Raw genomic sequence first — 17,722 nt, forward strand, 5'->3', positions numbered from 1 at the left:
CTTCAGGCTGGAAATACTTTAGTCCTGTGTGCTAATGACTGATTCTCCCAGAGTGTGGCCGCCTGGCTGCCAGGGCTTTTTGAGGTTCCTGCCATAGCCAAGTTGCTCATTGTTGCCTATTTTTCACTTCCTTCTGTTTCTACTCCACTGCTTTCATCCATGAACACCATGAGCGCGCTTGTGGAGTGTGTTGGAACCTCACCATGAATCCTACTCCACACAAACAGCCTATTGTCTCGTCTCCATGTTCCACAGGTGTTCTCTGCCAGAGAAACAAGGAAATCAAGCTTGGAAACTTGTCAAATTTCTGCTGATAGAGCCTAACAAATCAACCAAAGAAAGGAGGCATAGATAGTCACAGTGCAGGTGCTTTTTGTAAAAAGATTTTAGGAAGTTTATTTCATTTGATGAGACACTTGATTCAAAAAGAAACCATCTCCTGGAAAAGTCCAAACCCATTTATTAAAATGGTGGGGCCTTATCTTGATTGTAGTGGAGGATGAGGCAACAAATAGGTGGCCGTTACTGGGCAAGAACAGAACACAAAATGAGATGCTGGGCACCTTGTTTCCTTTGCAGGGAGGCACTGGTTGTCACTGATCAGTTCTCCTTAGCAATCTGGGGTGGCCTCTCACTTCCTCTTCCACCTGTCCCAGGCCTCAAAATGTCAGGTTCGGTGTTCCCAGGAAAACTAAGAAGTCTAAAAAGGCTTAACACAAAAATAATGTGTCCACCAAAAGAAGCCAGTCCTTTTACAACAACCGGCAGAAAAGTTTTAGTTCACACAGTTCTGTTTTTTTTCTGGATTTGGCTTTAGCACAACTAAAAAAGTCACTCATAGCACCATCCCAAGAGAGCTGCTGCCTAAGCTAGAAGAAAATATAGATCTGCACTTTTAGAAAAATAAGATAAAAACTTGATTAAAAACTGTGAAATTACACTTTTTATTTATAGTGTAAATATACATTCATAAACAGGACTCGAGATTAAGGTTCCTACATTTCCCTTCCTGGCTGACAATGCCACAGATAGAGTAGGGATGGGATACTAGATTGCTTTATCACACACTCCACCCTCCTCCGATCCCACCCCAACCTTTCCAGGCAAACTGAGGAATTTGACTCTGTCATTCATTTCTCCTTTCCATCCTTCTCTCTTCCATACACTCCTGTCTCTTTCTTAGGTATCTTTACTTGTTTTGTGGGAGATTCAAATAGACCAGTTGTTTGTTTAGTTGCTAAGTTGTGTCCAATTCTTGTGATCCCGTGGACTGTAACCTGCCTGGCTTCTCAGTCCACGGGATTCTCCAGGCAAGAATACTGGAGTGGGTTGCCATTCCCTTCTCCAGGGAATCTTCCTGACTCAGGAATCAAACCCAGATTTCCTGCAGGTAGATTATTTACCAACTGAGCTACGAGGGACGCTCTAACAGACAGGAATTAAATCTAAATCTGATCTTGGTCTATCACCCATAAATCATTTCTGGTATAATTTTGAGGACGCTAATTGCTGTCTATAGTAATCCTCCTTTCCCAAAGTGTTAGGAAACTGCTGCCAGCATCCTTTCAGCCAGATCCTAATCATCTTAAAACTTAGCAGCTATTAGGTAATGTGCTCCAGGAAGTATGGGTCAGCAACAGATTTGGTTTTCTTTGGTACCAAGTAGATAAATGTCTCAAAAGCCACACCCACATAAACTCTTGGGAGGAAAGCTTCAAACTGGCTTCCCTGAACTCTACCCCTTCCCTTTGGAACTCCAGAAGATAAAACCATGAAGTCTGGCAGGATACAAACAGCAGTTAAAGCCTGCATAGTGCAGAGTAGCAAAAAAAGTCTAAACACGGCATGGATATGTACTTAAACTCAATCTAAGCAATCTGATTCTTCCACAAGGTTTAACTTTTAATTTAAAGAATACATGCTCTTTTATATACATTTTAAAAGTCCTTCTCTACCTACACTCACTCAAAAGCCCAGTGGTGTGCTTAAGCACTTTGGCTTTGTCAGGACTCCTTACAGTACCCACTCTAGTCAGTGTACCACGGTCTACGTGAGTAGCTCTCCTAGGAATTGTCCAGTGTGCAGCCGACATGACAGAACATGGAGCCCCCGGTTGGAGTTCTGCTATACTACTTACCAGCTGTGTGAACTCAGGGAAGCTGTTTCTTCTCTAAGTCTCATATTCCTCATCTGTAGAAAGGAGATGCTATTGGTACCTCCCTCTCAGGATTGCTGTGAGGATTAAATGAGGTCAATTAATTAAGGACATGGTAATAACTGTTTCCCTAGTAGCTCAGGTGGTAAAGAATGCAGGAGACCCAGGTATGATCCCTGGGTGGGGAAGATCCCCTGGAGAAGGGAATGGCAACCCAAAATCTAGTATTTTTGCCTGGAAAATTCCATGGACAGAGGAGCCTGGTGGGCTACAGTCTATGGGGTTGAAAAGAGCTGGACACAACTAAGCAACTAATACACAATAATTGTTAGGTATATTGATACAAATAACAAATGGGTACTGAATACCCTAAGGTCCCCATTCCTACGGTATTGAGTCACAGAGAACACATCTGTAAGAGCAGTAAATGAGCATAGGGCAGGAGCACATTGCTACACCCACAGCAACATAGCTTTTCAAGGCTCTAATTAATGTAATATTATGAATCTTGAAAGCTCTTTCAGGGTGCCAGGCTTTTCTGTTACCAGTCTACCCCCTTAGATCTGCAGCAGACCTGACATCACTATGTACCCATTGTTGTCTGACTTGCCTTGGCCCTGACCACCTAGCTCTTTTCCTTCAGCTCTTCCACTCTCCATGACTGTCCACCATGGAGATTTAGAGTTATTACCCAGGGAAGGTGGGATCCTGAAATCTAACATTGGGAGCTGCAAGTTCTATGATCGAGTATGCTGGGAAAGGTAGCTTCTGTTTTTTTTCCCCTCCTGTCCTTGAAATCCAGGTCTAGCTCCATGGGGAGAAGCTACAGAGGTAGCTTTTCAGTGAGATTCTACTGAAAACTGCAATGCAGCAGGAAAATTACAGGAACATGAGTGTCCAAAGATGAATATAAGGGAAGGGTGGAGAGAAGGTTGTATAAAAACAGGGAATAAGAACAAATGAGGTGGAGGAAAAAAGTGACGAGAGTCTCCAGTTGCTGGAGACTATGATGACATCTGCCCTTTATCAGCCTATGTCAAGATCTAGGATCTGGTCAGAAATGGTTTCTGGGTTTATTAATCACACTAACCTTTGTACTGAGTTAGCATTGTAAATAACAAGGGTCAGTGACCCCTTATTATCTAAAGTAATGGGGACAAATTTAAGGCACAAGTGTGAAATAGGAGAGAGAGAGGCAGAAAAAGGAAAAGACTGGAGAAAAGGAGGCAGGTAAAGGAAGGCTGAAAAAAGTTATTGCTCTTGAGGAACCACTTAACAGGCATAGTTGCCACTGCTATGCATAACATATTTTGCAGAGAAGGGAGCGAAAGAGGTGAAGCCTGTTGCACAGCCGGGACCCTTAATTCTGTCCCTGCTCAGGCCCAGCTTTGAGATTTTGAGAGACTAAAATAGTGCTCAGAGTGCCCAGGGAGGCGGTTAGGATACTCTTCTGATTGTTGACGTGGTCCTCTCCTGTCCCTGTGACTGAGAATGTGTCTACCAGACCTCCAACTACTGGGAGTGTAAGTAGATGAACGGCCTAGCTCCTGTGCTCTGAAATCCGTCATATTTGTTCCAAGGCCAGGTTCACCACAGACTGCTCCTGTCAATGACAGAGTACAGCGGGGGATGCTAGGGCAGGCCACTTCTGGGAAACACAGGAATCTTCTGGTGATTTTTTTTTTTTTGGCTCTCCAATAGCCTTGCTGAGGCTTTCTTAGTTCATGGCAGTCTAAGATCTTCCATCCATCCTCCTCCCTTCTCTCTCTTCTTCCCTTGGTATCGGATTACTTGCTTCTTGAACTGATGGCTCTCCCAGCCTTGTTGGCCTCCCTGCTTATTTTCTTTCGCAGGTGGTCCCTCCTAATAAAATCCTTGCATATTTAATCTCAATTTGGTGCCTGCTTTCCATATAATCTTTCCACATAATTTCCAAGTGCTTTCCACATAATCTCCAAGTGCTTTCCACATACTCTCCAAGCACTAACAGAAATAGGAAGTCCTAGCTCTTACTACTCATCATGCACAATGCAAGGTCCTAAATCACTGCTTGTTCACTTCTACTTAAACAGTCTTCACTGTGTTACAGGTGTGACGTAAAAGCTTTGGTGGTTGCCAGGTCATTCCCATGCTCGAATGCAGCAGTTCTGGCTTTGTTTATGAGCATTCCCTTGGTCCATTTCTGTGGGAAAGTGGGATATTCCACTTTCTGGGTAAAAGGCTTGGTTTTATTCCTCTAATTCCATTATAAAGGAGTCAACAGCAGCATCAACTTATTTGATCTCAATATTATAGGTGTCTAACATGCAAGACATGGAGTACTTGTTCTCCATTTCTTCCCAACAGCCTTGACCTTCAATTGCCCCATCCAAGGGAAGAATCCTATTTGGAATGACACACCGGGCACCTTCTGTGTCTACCCACACCTGCAGATCCTGTATTGTATCATTACATCTACGAAAAGTCACAATAATTCCACAGCTTTTCAACCCATAGAGACAAAACTGAGTTCTTTCTAAGGCCATGTTCTTAGTTTTTTCTGAGAAGCTTTACTTAATGAGCTTATAATTTATAGGTACGGTAGAGCATAGGAACATAATGAACATATATTTTGGGGGTGTTGGCATAGGAATATTTGGCAAAAGAAACATGCAAACCATAATATTTTCTCTTGTTTGAAAAAGTCTACCAAACTTGTAGCCTTCTAAACAAGAAGGCTTATTTGTATTTCCTTGAGCATCTAAGATTTTGTAGTTTGTTTTTTTATTGCGGTAAAACACACATAACATAAAATTTACCGTTTAAAACTAAACTTCAGTAACATTTGATACATTCACAATGTGTGCAACCATCGCCAATATCTAGTTCCAGGACATTTTTATCACCCCAAAAGACAGCCCGATACCCATTAAGCAATCACTTTTTTCACCTCCCCATCACTCCAGTTCAGTTCACTTCAGTCGTTCAGTCATGTCTGACTCTTTGTAACCCCATGAACTGCAGCATGCCGGGCCTCCCTGTCCATCACCATCTCCCGGAGTTTACCCAAACTCATGTCCATTAAGTCAGTAATGTCATCCAACCATCTCATTCTCTGTTGTCCCCTTTCCCTCCTGCCTTCAATCTTGCCCAGCATTAGGGTCTTTTCCAATGAGTCAGCTCTTTGCATCTGATGGCCAAAGTATTGGAGTTTCAGTTTCAGCATCAGTGCTTCCAATGAATACTCAGGACAAATTTCCTTTAGGATGGACTGGTTGGATCTTCTTGCTGTCCAAGGGACTCTCAAGAGTCTTCTCTAATACCACAGCTCAAAGGCATAAATTCTTCGGAGATCAGCTTTCTTTATAGTCCAACCCTCACATCCATACATGACTACTGGATAAACCATAGCCTTGACTAGATGGACATTTTAGGCAAAGTAATGTCTCTGCTTTTTAATATGTTGCCTAGTTTGGTCATAACTTTCCCTCCAAGGAGTAAGCGTCTTTTAATTTCATGGCTGCAGTCACTATCTGCAGTGATATTGGAGCCCCCCAAAATAAAGTCTCTCACTGTTTTCACTGTTTCCCCATCTATTTGCCATGAAGTAATGGGACCAGATACCATGTTCCTAGTTTTCATAATGTTGAGCTTTAAGCCAACTTTTTCACTCTCCTCTCTCACTTTCATCAAGAGGCTCTTTAGTTTTTCTTCACTTTCTGCCATTAGGGTGGTGTCATCTGCATATTTGAGGTTATTGATATTTCTCACAGCAATCTTGATTCCAGCTTGTGTCACCCCAAGGCAGTCACTAATCTGCTTTCTGTTTTTATAGATTTTACTTATTATGGATATTTCATATAAATGAAATCATACAATATGTAGCCTTTCGTGTTTCCTTCAGATAACAAATTATTTTCAAGATTCATTCACATTATCACATGTCCAAGTATTTCATTCCTTTTTATGGCTGAATAATATTCCATTGTATGCTCAGTTAATCCTTATTACTTATAGATTCTGTATCTGCAAATTTTCCTACTTGCTGAAATTTATCTGTAAGCCTCCAATCAATACATGTAGTGTTTTTGTGACCATTCACAGACATGCACATGCACAGAGTGTTGAAAATTTCTAGTCACTTGATGTGCATGTTACCAGTGAAGGTATAAAAAAAGCAATATTCTGCTTTTTTTGTTTCAGCGCTCACACTGTTAAGTGTCTCTTTCACACCCTATTTAGTTCCATTCAGGTTTTTGCATTTGGGGGATTTTTGTTGGTGATTTCACTGTTTAAAAGGCCCTCCAAGTATAATATTAGAATGCTGTCTAGTGTTCCAGCATCTAGTGAAAGACTATGATATGTCTTATGGAGAAAACATGTGCGTTAGACAAGCTTCATTCAGGAATGAGTAATAGTACTGTTGGCCACAGGTTCAATATTAATGAATGAACAACATGTAGTAATGTGTCTTTAAACAGGAACACACATAAAACAAGGCTATGTATTGAACAATTGAGGAAAATGTTGTGGCCACAGGCTTGTAGGAATCTAGCCCTCTATTTCCTGTAGAGTAATAATTCAGTATTTGCTGATTCAGTGTTTGTGACTTTTTTTTTTATAGAAAACTGTCTCTCTTTATTGTGAATAAAGAGATCTGGCTGTACGAATCACATTTTGTTTATCTTCTCATCAGTTGATGGTATTTGGGTTGTTTCCATTTTGGGCTGTTATGAGTAATACTGCTATGGACATTTGCGTACAAACTTTTCTTTGAACACCTGTTTTTTAATTCTTGGGGGCATATAACCAGATGTCCTCAGTTTTCTTTCTTTTTCTTTAATTTTTATTGGAGAATAGTTGATTTATAATGTTGTGTTAGCTTTAACCAATATGACCCCACAAGAAATCACTGCCACAAGAAATGATGAAGGTTTGGGGAGTAAAAGGTGGAGAAAGAAAAGAGACAGAAGGCAAAGTATGTGAGTTGGGCTCAGGGTGAAAACAGAACTGGGCTTTGAGTTGCAGAGCAAAGAAGATGATCGAAAGGAGGCCAAGGACAAAGAAAAACAAAAATTGAAGAGATAAGGAATAGAACCAAATCAGGATCAAAATTAGGCAGTTCCTTAAGCTAAGGGTCCACCCACATGGACCAGGGAGAAGGCAATGCATGAGACAGTGGAGAGCAGATCAGAGAAAGAGGAAGATGGGAAGAAATAGAGAGAGTCCTAGAGCTGTTAGACACACATCCTGGTGCTCTTTTTTTCCTTTTTCCTAATTGAGGTATTGTTGACATAAAATACTATGTTAGTCTCAGGTATATAGTATAATGATTCAATATTTGTATTTGAAGTGATGACTTTAATAAGTCTAGTTAGCATACATCACTATACATAGTTACAATGTTTTTCAACATTTTTTTCCTGTGATAAGAACTTTTAAAATCTCTTACTGGTGCCCTTGATAGGTGCTTGCAACTGCTGTTAGAGGGCATTTAGCACAGCTCTAAGAGTGTCACATCTGAAGCCAGGTCTAACTTGGTGTATCAAGCCAGTTGTATCATACTAGATGAGCTGTTCAGTCTTTCTGTTTCAATTTTCTCATCTTAAAACACCACCAGTAATGGCATTTATCTCATAAGGTAATTGTAAGAATTAAATAAGATAACGAATGTGAATTAATTAGCATAGCACCAGACACATAAGTGCTTGATAAATGTAGATTGTTGGACCTCTGTATCTGTGGATTCTGCATCCATGCATACAACCAACCCTGGATCAAAAATACTTGAATAAAAATTCCAGAAATTTCCAAGAAGCAATTTTTAATTTGCTGTGTGCTGTCAATTATTTACATAGTATTTACATTGCATTTACAACTATTTACATAGCATTTACATTGTATTAGATATTTTAAGTAATCTAGAGATTTAAAGTTCATGGAAGACTGTGCACAGTTACATGTAAATACTACACCATCTTATATAAGGGGCTTGAGCATCTGTGGATTTTTATATCTGTGGAGGGTCTGGAACTAATCTCTCACAGATATGGGGGTGTGACTGTGTATTGACTCTATGTATGTAGACATGTGTGTTCGGGGAGGACGGTTAGAATGGAGAGTATGGCATAATGACAATTATGCCATACTCAGTTTTTAAGCAGAGACCAAGATGGGATTAGATATGCAAGAGATTTATTGGGGAAATGCCTGTGAAGGATGAAGTGGGAAAGAGCAGGAGCAGGTAGGAAGTGCCATCACATCACAGTGTAAGTCCGGCACATATGTAAGGAGAGAGGGAAGGAAGGAGACTGGGCAGAAAGATCCTCAAACATAGCACAGTTCTGAGCAAGTTTTGGCCAGGCTGATGGGGAGACCCTGAGCTAAACTTGTCTGTTAGGGGAATCTCCCCTTGGGTATCCTCACTTGAATATCCACACTGTGCCCAGTCATTGAATGGGAGCCACTGGAGGCTGCTGGTCAGCAATGCTCTTCGCATAAGGTTCTCTTAACAGAATATCTGAAGAGTGTATCTCTATGTCCCTTACCTCCCAACAATAACCTATCAAAACCCATTTACTCACCGACTGAATTTGCTATAAGGACAAGAGAGTGCTTTCCATGATGTGTTTGTACCTCCTAGAGAAGCCCCTTGGACTGCAAGGAGATCCAACCTGTCCATCCTAAAGGAGATCAGTCCTGAATATTCATTGGAAGGACTGATGCTGAAGCTGAAATTCCAATACTTTGGCCACCTGATGCGAAGAACTGATTTATCTGAAGAGACCCTCCCTGTCCATCACCAACTCCCGAGTCTACTCAAACTCATGCCCATCGAGTCGGTGATGCCATCCAGCCATCTCGTCCTCTGTCGTCCCCTTCTCCTCCTGCCCTCAATCCCTCCCAGCATCAGGGTCTTTTCCAATGAGTCAGCTCTTCCCATGAGGTGGCCAAAGTATTGGAGTTTCAGCTTCAGCATCAGTCCTTCCAAAGAACACCCAGGACCGATCTCCTTTAGGATGGACTGGTTGGATCTCCTTGCTGTCCAAGGGACTTTCAAGAGTCTTCTCCAACACCACAGTTCAAAAGCATCAATTCTTCAGCGCTCAGCTTTCTTCACAGTCCAACTCTTACATCCATACATGACCACTGGAAAAACGATAGCCTTGACTATACGGACCTTTGTTGGCAAAGTAATGCCTCTGCTTTTTAATATGCTATCTAGGTTGGTCATAACTTTCCTTTCAAGGAGTAAGTATTTTATTACTCCCCTCCAAAACCTCTTCTCCCTGACTGCTGTTCAAATTTCTTGCTTCCTTTTTTCCTGTGGGGAGAGGACACAAAAAAATGGCTATTATATACTGTCATGCACTCTTCTCTACTCTTTTTTACAATAAACTATTCTTAACCCTCAGAGTTGGCACTTTCTATTTAAATCTAATGTACAATTACAATAAAAATTTTTTTCTCTTTTAACAAAAAAACTAAGTCTTGCAAATCAAAAGCTTTCAGCCTATTGTTTCTGAGCAATAATATTTAAGAATTCATCCAAAGTTCAACTGACATTTTTTGTCTTAGTAGCTAGACATTTTCCCCTTGAAGTTCAGATATATAAACTGATATCACTTGTTTAAGTGTGGTGATAAAAATGAATGTAAAATATAATTTAATATCAAAATATTGACCAATGTAATATAAATTTATGGTTCAATTGTAGAAAACATGAAAATCTAGTGATAAGATACTCTATGACCAATTTTCCCCCCATAGCTTATAATTATAATAATCCCCATTAGTCTACATATTTTCTCTAGGCTCAATGTTTTAGTTTTATTTAAATATTATTAAATAGAGTTCTAACTCTGATAATGGCTGAGTAGGTTATTTGGAATTAATCCTGGCACTGATAACTGCCTAAGATGGAGAAAATAGAAAGTAAACATTTTAAAGTCACCAGAAAACTGTTGAAATGGTTAATAGGACCAAGATCCTCAAAAGAAAGAAGTCTAGAGGGGGAACTCAGCATTTGATCCTCTTTTCCATAAAAGGAGTTGTTGATTATGAAAGTGAGGGCATGAGAGGCTGAGCAACCTTCTTGGGCTGTAAAAAAACCTATCAAGGAAGAGTGGCCCTGGGAAACACCCCACGCTTTTGTTAGGGAAACTGAAAGGCTACACCAAGGAATAACAGTGGACAGGAAACAGTCCAGCCCTTACAACATGGTTTTCAATCATGAACGCACATCAGAATTACCTAAGGAGACTGAAAATGATATTAATACCCTACAATTTAAAAAATATCTGTGCAATTATGCTGAGTGAGAAAAGCCAATCTCAAGATGATATGCATGATTTGTCTATATTAACAATTATGAAGTAATACTAACTGGGATGGACAGCAGATTAGTGACTGCCAGGGTTTAGGGATGGAGGGGAGATGATGGGTGTGGCTATAAAGGGTGTCACAGGGAGTGACTGTACAGTTGAGCATACCTATTGTGATGGTGGTTATGGAAGGCTACAGATATGAAAAAATTACACTGAACTCCACCCCCTCCACACACACACAGGTGACTGTGTAACTGTTGAATATGCTGCATGAATTGTGCCAGTGTCCACTTCCTGGTTTTCATATTGCATGCAGTTCTGTGTGATGTTGGCATTTGGTGGGAGAGATGTACATGCATACAGGCTAAGTTGCTTCTGTTGTGTCTGACTCTTTGCGACCCCCTGGACTGTAGCCCACCAGACTCCTCTGTCCATGGGATTTTCCATGCAAGAATACTGGAGTGGGTTTCCATTCCCTTCTCCAGGGAGAGATGTGGGAAAGGAGTAAATGGGAATTCCCCATACATTTCACATTTCTTTGTAACAACATACGAATCTATAAATATTTCAAATAAAATTTTTAAAAGACTACCAAAAAAAAAAAAAAAAATCAATGCCTCACTCCAAAAAAATTGAATCAGATCTCTGGTGTGGAGTCTAGCCACCTATATAATTTTAAATCTTTTACTCTGATTCTAATGTTCATCTAGGGTTGAGAACTACTGCCTTACTGGTACTGTTAGGACACTGAATAATTTCAATACTTGGTTAAGGTTATCTGCCACTAGTCTAGTTTCTTCTAGAGCAAGAGTAAATCCTCTATGGAAGAAAATAACACATTCAGGGTCAAAAATTGTCTCTATAATTTTTCAAACTGAACGCCTATCAAGAAGACAAAATTTGATCTAAACAGATACTAGAAACATCCACAGAAGATCAGGATACTAAAATTATCAGCCAATGATTTAAAAGTAATTATACTTAATGTGCATTGATGGATAAATGGACCAAGAAGATGTGAGACACACACACACAACGGAATATTCTTCAGCCTTAAAAAAAAGAAGGAAATCTCACCATTTGTGACAACATGGGTGAATCTGTGGAGAGCATTATGATAAATGAAATAGGCCAGACAGAGAGAGACAAATACTGCATGGTATTACTAACATGTAGAATCTAAAAAAAATCAAACTCATAGAAACAAAAGTAGAATAATGGCTGCCATGGACTGCAGAAGTGGGAAAAATGAGAGAAAGTTGATAAAAGAGTACAAACTTTCAGTTATAAGATTAATAAAGTCTGAGGCTCTAATGTGTAGCATGATGATTACAGATAATGATATCATATAAAAGAAATTTGCTAAGCATTCTCACCAAAAATTGGTAAATATGCTAAGCAATAGATGTGTTATTTAACTAGATTATGGGAATCCTTTAATAATGCAAATGTATATCAAATAATAATTAATTATGACTATTAATCATTAATTATTAGTTAAATATATTACAGTTTTCTCTGTCAATTATGCCTCAACAAAGCTGAAAATAAACAAATAAAAGCATTCTTAAAAATAGCTCCACAAACAGAAAAAACACAAAGAAAAAAATTCTTAAGCAGTAAAAATACAAAGCAAACCACACCTATGCACATCATAGTAAAAGTACTAAAATCAAAGACAAAAATGTCTTAAAATTAAGCAGCAGAGAATGAAAGGCATAAAGGAACAGCAATAAGATCAAACCAGATCTAAAAGAGACACGTGTACCCCAATGTTCATCGCAGCACTGTTTATAATAGCCAGGACATGGAAGCAACCTACATGCCCATCAGCAGACAAACGGATAAGAAAGCTGTGGTACATATACACAATGGAAGACAAACAAACAAACAAACAAAAAGATCAAACAGTGTGACTTTTAACAGAAAAATGAAAGTCAGAGTAAAGGCGGTAATATCTCCAAAATACTAAAAGAAAATTAGCACCAACCTATAATTATATACCCAGTGAAGATATCCTTCAAAAAGGAAATAAAATAAGGTCATTTTCAGACTAACATAAATTGAGAGAATCTGTCATTAAAGGAAATAAGAAAGGGTACTCTGGAACAGAAGGGAAATAATCCCAGATAGATATATAGGTCTGCATGGATTGAAAAACAATAGGATAACATGTGGGTAAATCTGCATGTATATTGATAGTATATATTTTGTTGATTTCACACCTTGGTAGATGCTTCAAAAGATTTGTTTACATAGCATTTAATACTTTAAAAAGTATTCTTAAATAAGGTATATAATTTTATTTTTATAACTATTGTGTGGTAGAAAGTGAAGAGGAACTAAAGAGCCTCTTGATGAGGGTGAAAGAGAAGAGTGAAAAAACTGGCTTAAAACTCAACATTCAAAAACCTAAGATCATAGCATCTGGTCCCATCACTTTATGGTTAATAGATGGAGAAAAAGTAGAAACAGTGGTAGGTATTATTTTCTTGGGCTCCAAGATAACTGCAGATAGTGGCTGCAGCCATAAAATTAGGAGACGCTTCTTCAGAAGAGAAGCTATGACAGATCCTTGTTGGCAAAATGATGTCTAGGTTTGTCATAGATTTTCTTCCAAGGAGCAAGCGTCTTTTAATTTCATGGCTGCAGTCACTATCTGCAGTGATTTGAAGCAAAGACATCATTTTGCCAACAAAGGTCTGTATAGTTAAAGCTATGGTTTCTCTAGGAGTCATGTATGAATATGAGAGTTGGACCATAAAGAAGGCCGAGTGCTGAAGAATTGATGCTTTTGAACTGTGGTGTTGAAGAAGACTCTTGAGAATGACTTGGACGGCAAGGAGACCCAACCAGTCCATCCTAAAGGAAATCAGTCCTGAATATTCATTGGAAGGGCTGATGCTGAAGCTGAAGCTCCAATACTTTGGTTACCTGATGCGAAGAACTGACTCACTGAAAAAGACCCTGATGTTGGAAAAGATTGAGGGCAGGAGGAAATAAGGGTGACAGGGGTTGAGATGGTTGGATGGCATCACTGACTCAATGGATATGAATTTGAGCAAGCTTTGGGAGATAGTGAAAGACAGGGAAGCCTGATATGCTGTAGTCCATGGGGTCGCAGAGTCAGACATGACTTTGCAACTGAACAATAATGACAGGAAAGTCCGTACATCATTTAGGAATGTTTGCCTGAAAGTATTTGAAAAGTGAATAATAGCTTAAACAAACAGGGAAAGTTTATTTTTTTCATATAATAAGAAATAAAAGGCAGGCAATCCATGGCACTAGTCAAGGACTCAGTCATTTTCTCTTTCTGCTCCATTATTCTTAATTTGCTAGCTTTCAGCCTTATGGTCAACAGATGGTTGTCCCTCCAGACAGCACATTTCCATTTTTGGAAGGAAGAAAGGAAAGATCAAAAGGATTCATCACCCACTTTGTTCTTGCCTGGAGAATCCCATGGACAGAGGAGCTTTGTAGGTTATAGTCCATAGCGTCGTAAAGAGTCGGACACAACTTAGGACACACTCATGCACACAGGGGGAAAGCAGTGCTTTCCCAAGTCCACTTAGCAAACGTCCGCTTACACCTTATTGGCCAGAACTGTTTCACAAGGGCACCTCCAGTTGCAGGAGAGACTAGGAATTGACAGAACCTTTATCTTTTCAGTCTCTATTGCAGAGGAAGGCAAAAGGAAAGGGGGCTGGGAAATAATGGGAAGTCAACCTACAGTACTCTTGCCTGGAAAATCCCATGGATGGAGGAGCCTGGTAGGCTGCAGCCCATGGGGTTGCAAAGAGTCAGACATGACTGAGCGACTTCACTTTCACTTTTCACTTTCATGCATTGGAGAAGGAAATGGCAACCCACTCCAGTGTTCTTGCCTGGAGAATCCCAGGGATGGCGCAGCCTGGTGGGCTGCCGTCTATGGGGTCGCACAGAGTCGGACAAGACTGAAGTGACTTAGCAGCAGCAAGCAGCAGCAGCAGCAACCTACAGTACTTGCATAGTGGATAAGGTCAACTGGCTGTCTAAATATTCACTCCACCTTCCTTTTAGTGTACCTTTCTGTATTGCAGAGGCTGGAAAGCTGAAAACAACTTTTCCCAACTAGGATTCTATATGATTTAGCTTTTGCTAATTAGATGCTCTTAAGATTTGGGAGGTGAAAATGAATGAGGTGAAAGCCATTCTGCTATTTCTTTGATACTTTCTGCTAGCAGGCATAAAGCACTGGCTTCTCCTGTGACAGCATTTTAGTAGCAAGTTGCTAGCTTCATGGGTAAGAATGGGCCTCTTTTAGAGGAAACCCAGCTCAGAGATTCAGCATAGATCTGAAACGAGCAGTGTGGTGGTGATGGCAGCAGCTACCTGATTCCAGGTATGTGCTCTGGAAGCCAACAGTCCCAAAGATGGTCTCCTGCTGGTAGCAGAAGTCACATTTCCATCAATGGTTAGTTCAGCAAAACTGTTCTGACAGTTATTTTTGAAAGTATTGCTTAGAATGTAACCCTACATCTCTAACTAAAATCTTTTAAGTTTCTAATTAAATGTGATAAACATCTTTGTTTAAAATAGTTCCTGTTTTCCATAGTTGATCTTGACTCATATAACTGGTGCTGGTGGTAAAGAACCTGCCTTTCAAATGAAGGAGACAGACAAGAGGCTTGGGTTCGATCCCTGAATCAGGAAGATCCCCTACAGTAGGAAATGACAACCCACTCCAGGATTGCCTGGAAAATTCCATGGACAGAAAAACCTGGCGGGTTATAGTCCATGGGATTGCAAAGAGTCGGACATGACTAAATGACTGAACAAATACTTTTTTAGGTTCCCAATACCTCTACTTAAGGGTGAAAGTTGCTCAGTTGTGTCTGACTCTTTGCGACCCCATGGACTATAGCCTGCCAGGCTCCTCTGTCCGTGGAATTCTCCAGGCAAGAATACTGGAGTGGGCAGCTGTTCCCTTCTCCAGGGGATCTTCCCAACCTAGGGATCGAACCCAGGTCTCCCACATTGTAGATGGATTCTTTACCATCTGAGCCATCAGGGAAACCCACCTATACTTATCTTTTCATCAAACATACACTTAATTTGAAGGGGTCATTCCATCCCCAAGATATCATTCAGTTGCTGCATTCAGTTTGAGAGATTCTTATCCCTCTCTGTCAGTTTCATAGTGGTTCCCCACGAAGCCATGGAGTTAATCTGCCTTCAACATCCCCAGCCTAAAATGTGAGGAGAGAAAACAGGATGACTGCAGTATAAACAGGAAACCTGGAGCAGTCAGTGGTCCAGGAATCCATGACACACATGGAATCCCGCTGGAGACAAATGGGGAGGGCTCTGATAGGGAAGTCAGCTCCATGCCTGAACCATCTGACTCTTAGTCCTACCTCTGCCCTTTGGACTATCTCCCATTTATCCTCCATGGTCACATTTTATTTGGTCATTGGACAGTATACCACTCCTGTACAAATTTTATAGCCCAGTTCTTACTGACATGGATTCAGGGTTCCAAGGATTGCTTTGGGGTCTAAATTTTCCATAACTGGTCATTGGCCAGCCAGGCCTTGCATTTCTTTGACGCTTCCATGAATCTCTTTGGGAGGTTTCTTTTCAATCCCATGTGTAAATCACCATAGTCAAAGGCTTGCTTTGATACAATCTTGAGTCGAAAGATTTTTTTTTTTTTAACCTGCTGGCTTATTTGCTGTATTCATCTCTTCAGCCCTTCCTTAACTTCACGGTCATTGTTTTTTAGACTGGCTCCTCCTAAGTCAAGTTCATCTCTCTTGTTAACACTGGTTTACTCTCCTCTATATAGTTTTCTTCAACTGAAATGATGGTGTAAGAGACCCCAGCTTCTGTCTTTCCACAAAGATCAACAATCAGACAGAAATTCATGAACAAATTCAGCTCTGGGGAGAGATATATAGTCGACCTAAGGAACTTCAGCAACAAAGTCGAAAAAAGCAGGGCAATCTGTGCACAATAAAGGAAAGAAAATAGCTTCATTTTGCCTGCAGCCTCCCATCCCCTAGGCTGGCACTGCTCAATGTCAGGAGAAAATTCCCTGACTGGAAAGAGTTCCCATTGCTGGGAGAGCAGAGTGAGCAATCTGGTCCTCAGGCTTTTGGTGCACCACATTAAGGACCCTCTTTGGCTTTACTTCACCCAGAGAACTACAAATCTGAGATCTACAGAGGTGGCTACAAACAAGGAGAAAAGCAGGGGCTACCAGTGTCAGCCACGCAGTAGGAGCAACCAGTTTCCAGTGACCTGCTTGGCTGAGGACCTCAGCAACTTTCACCTAAGAAGAACCCAACAGCCAGCACAGCTCCCACAGAATCCTTCCAGATTTCACCATTTTTTGCCCCACGGGTATTCATGTGCACAGACACCAGCCAGCTGAGTCTTTCCCATCTTCCTCTCATCTCCCCACCTTTACTGAGAAGCTTAGGGCCTGGACTGGTAGCTGGTCTAGGCCTCTGCCACTACTTGAATGCAAGACACCGCCCTCACATCTGTGCCCTATCAATGTGTACACTCAGGGCTAGTCCTTCAGCTAACCCCCTGCAAGCTGCCAGCCTGTCATCTGTCATCAGCCCCCACTGATGTGTGTGTCCCTGTGGCAAGATCCATAGCCACATGTGCCCACTGACCCTGATTCCTGTCACCGGCCTGCACCATGGGACTCATCAGAAGCTAGGCCCTCCAGCTATGTACCTGAACACCCCAGCCTGACCTCTAGCATTGGTCTCCACTGCTCCCGTGGTAAGACCTGGCAGTGTGTGTGCTAACAGCTGGGGCCTAATGGCTGCAGGTGTACCACCGCTTGCCTGATCCTTTCCGTTTGCTGTGGGCCCACCACTCTGTGTGTGTCTGCAGTAGGCCCCTGTCACTGCATGTGTGTGCACACCACCAGCACCAGCCACTCCTCTCGCATGTCCTGACGCCTAACACCTGGACCTGGAGGTACTAGTGAGGACCCCAACAGCATTTGCAACCACTAGAGATTCCCCAGGGTGCCAGCCACGAAGCACATAGTTGATGCTGTGTTCTCCAGCAGCCTGAGTCAAAGAGCCAGGATGCCTCTTTGGATCTGGAGTCACCACAAATGCCCACACTTGCTGCCCTGTGCCACTAGACTCAAAATCACAGTGTACTCTAGTGTGTCCCCATTCACAAGTGAAGGTCTTTCCTAACTGAAGTCAGTCCACAAAGCATGGAAAATGCGACTGCTTCTTCAAATAGC

At 41.2% G+C, this 17,722-nt stretch overlaps 1 long non-coding RNA gene across 2 annotated transcripts in view; it reads right to left on the reverse strand.

The window, feature by feature from the left end:
* Nucleotides 1–414: 414 nt before the first annotated feature.
* The window catches only part of LOC122441830, a 115,307-nt gene continuing 97,999 nt past the window's right edge, over nt 415–17,722 (reverse strand). For both annotated transcript variants that reach the window (XR_006269448.1, XR_006269449.1), the window contains exons 3-4: nt 2,138–2,232; nt 415–709 (exon numbers count right to left, since the gene is read on the reverse strand). This is a non-coding gene — a long non-coding RNA (uncharacterized LOC122441830). The remainder of the gene's footprint in view (nt 710–2,137; nt 2,233–17,722) is intronic.

Source organism: Cervus canadensis, chromosome 5 (genome assembly GCF_019320065.1).
Source record: "Cervus canadensis isolate Bull #8, Minnesota chromosome 5, ASM1932006v1, whole genome shotgun sequence".
Taxonomy (NCBI): Eukaryota; Metazoa; Chordata; class Mammalia; order Artiodactyla; family Cervidae; genus Cervus; species Cervus canadensis.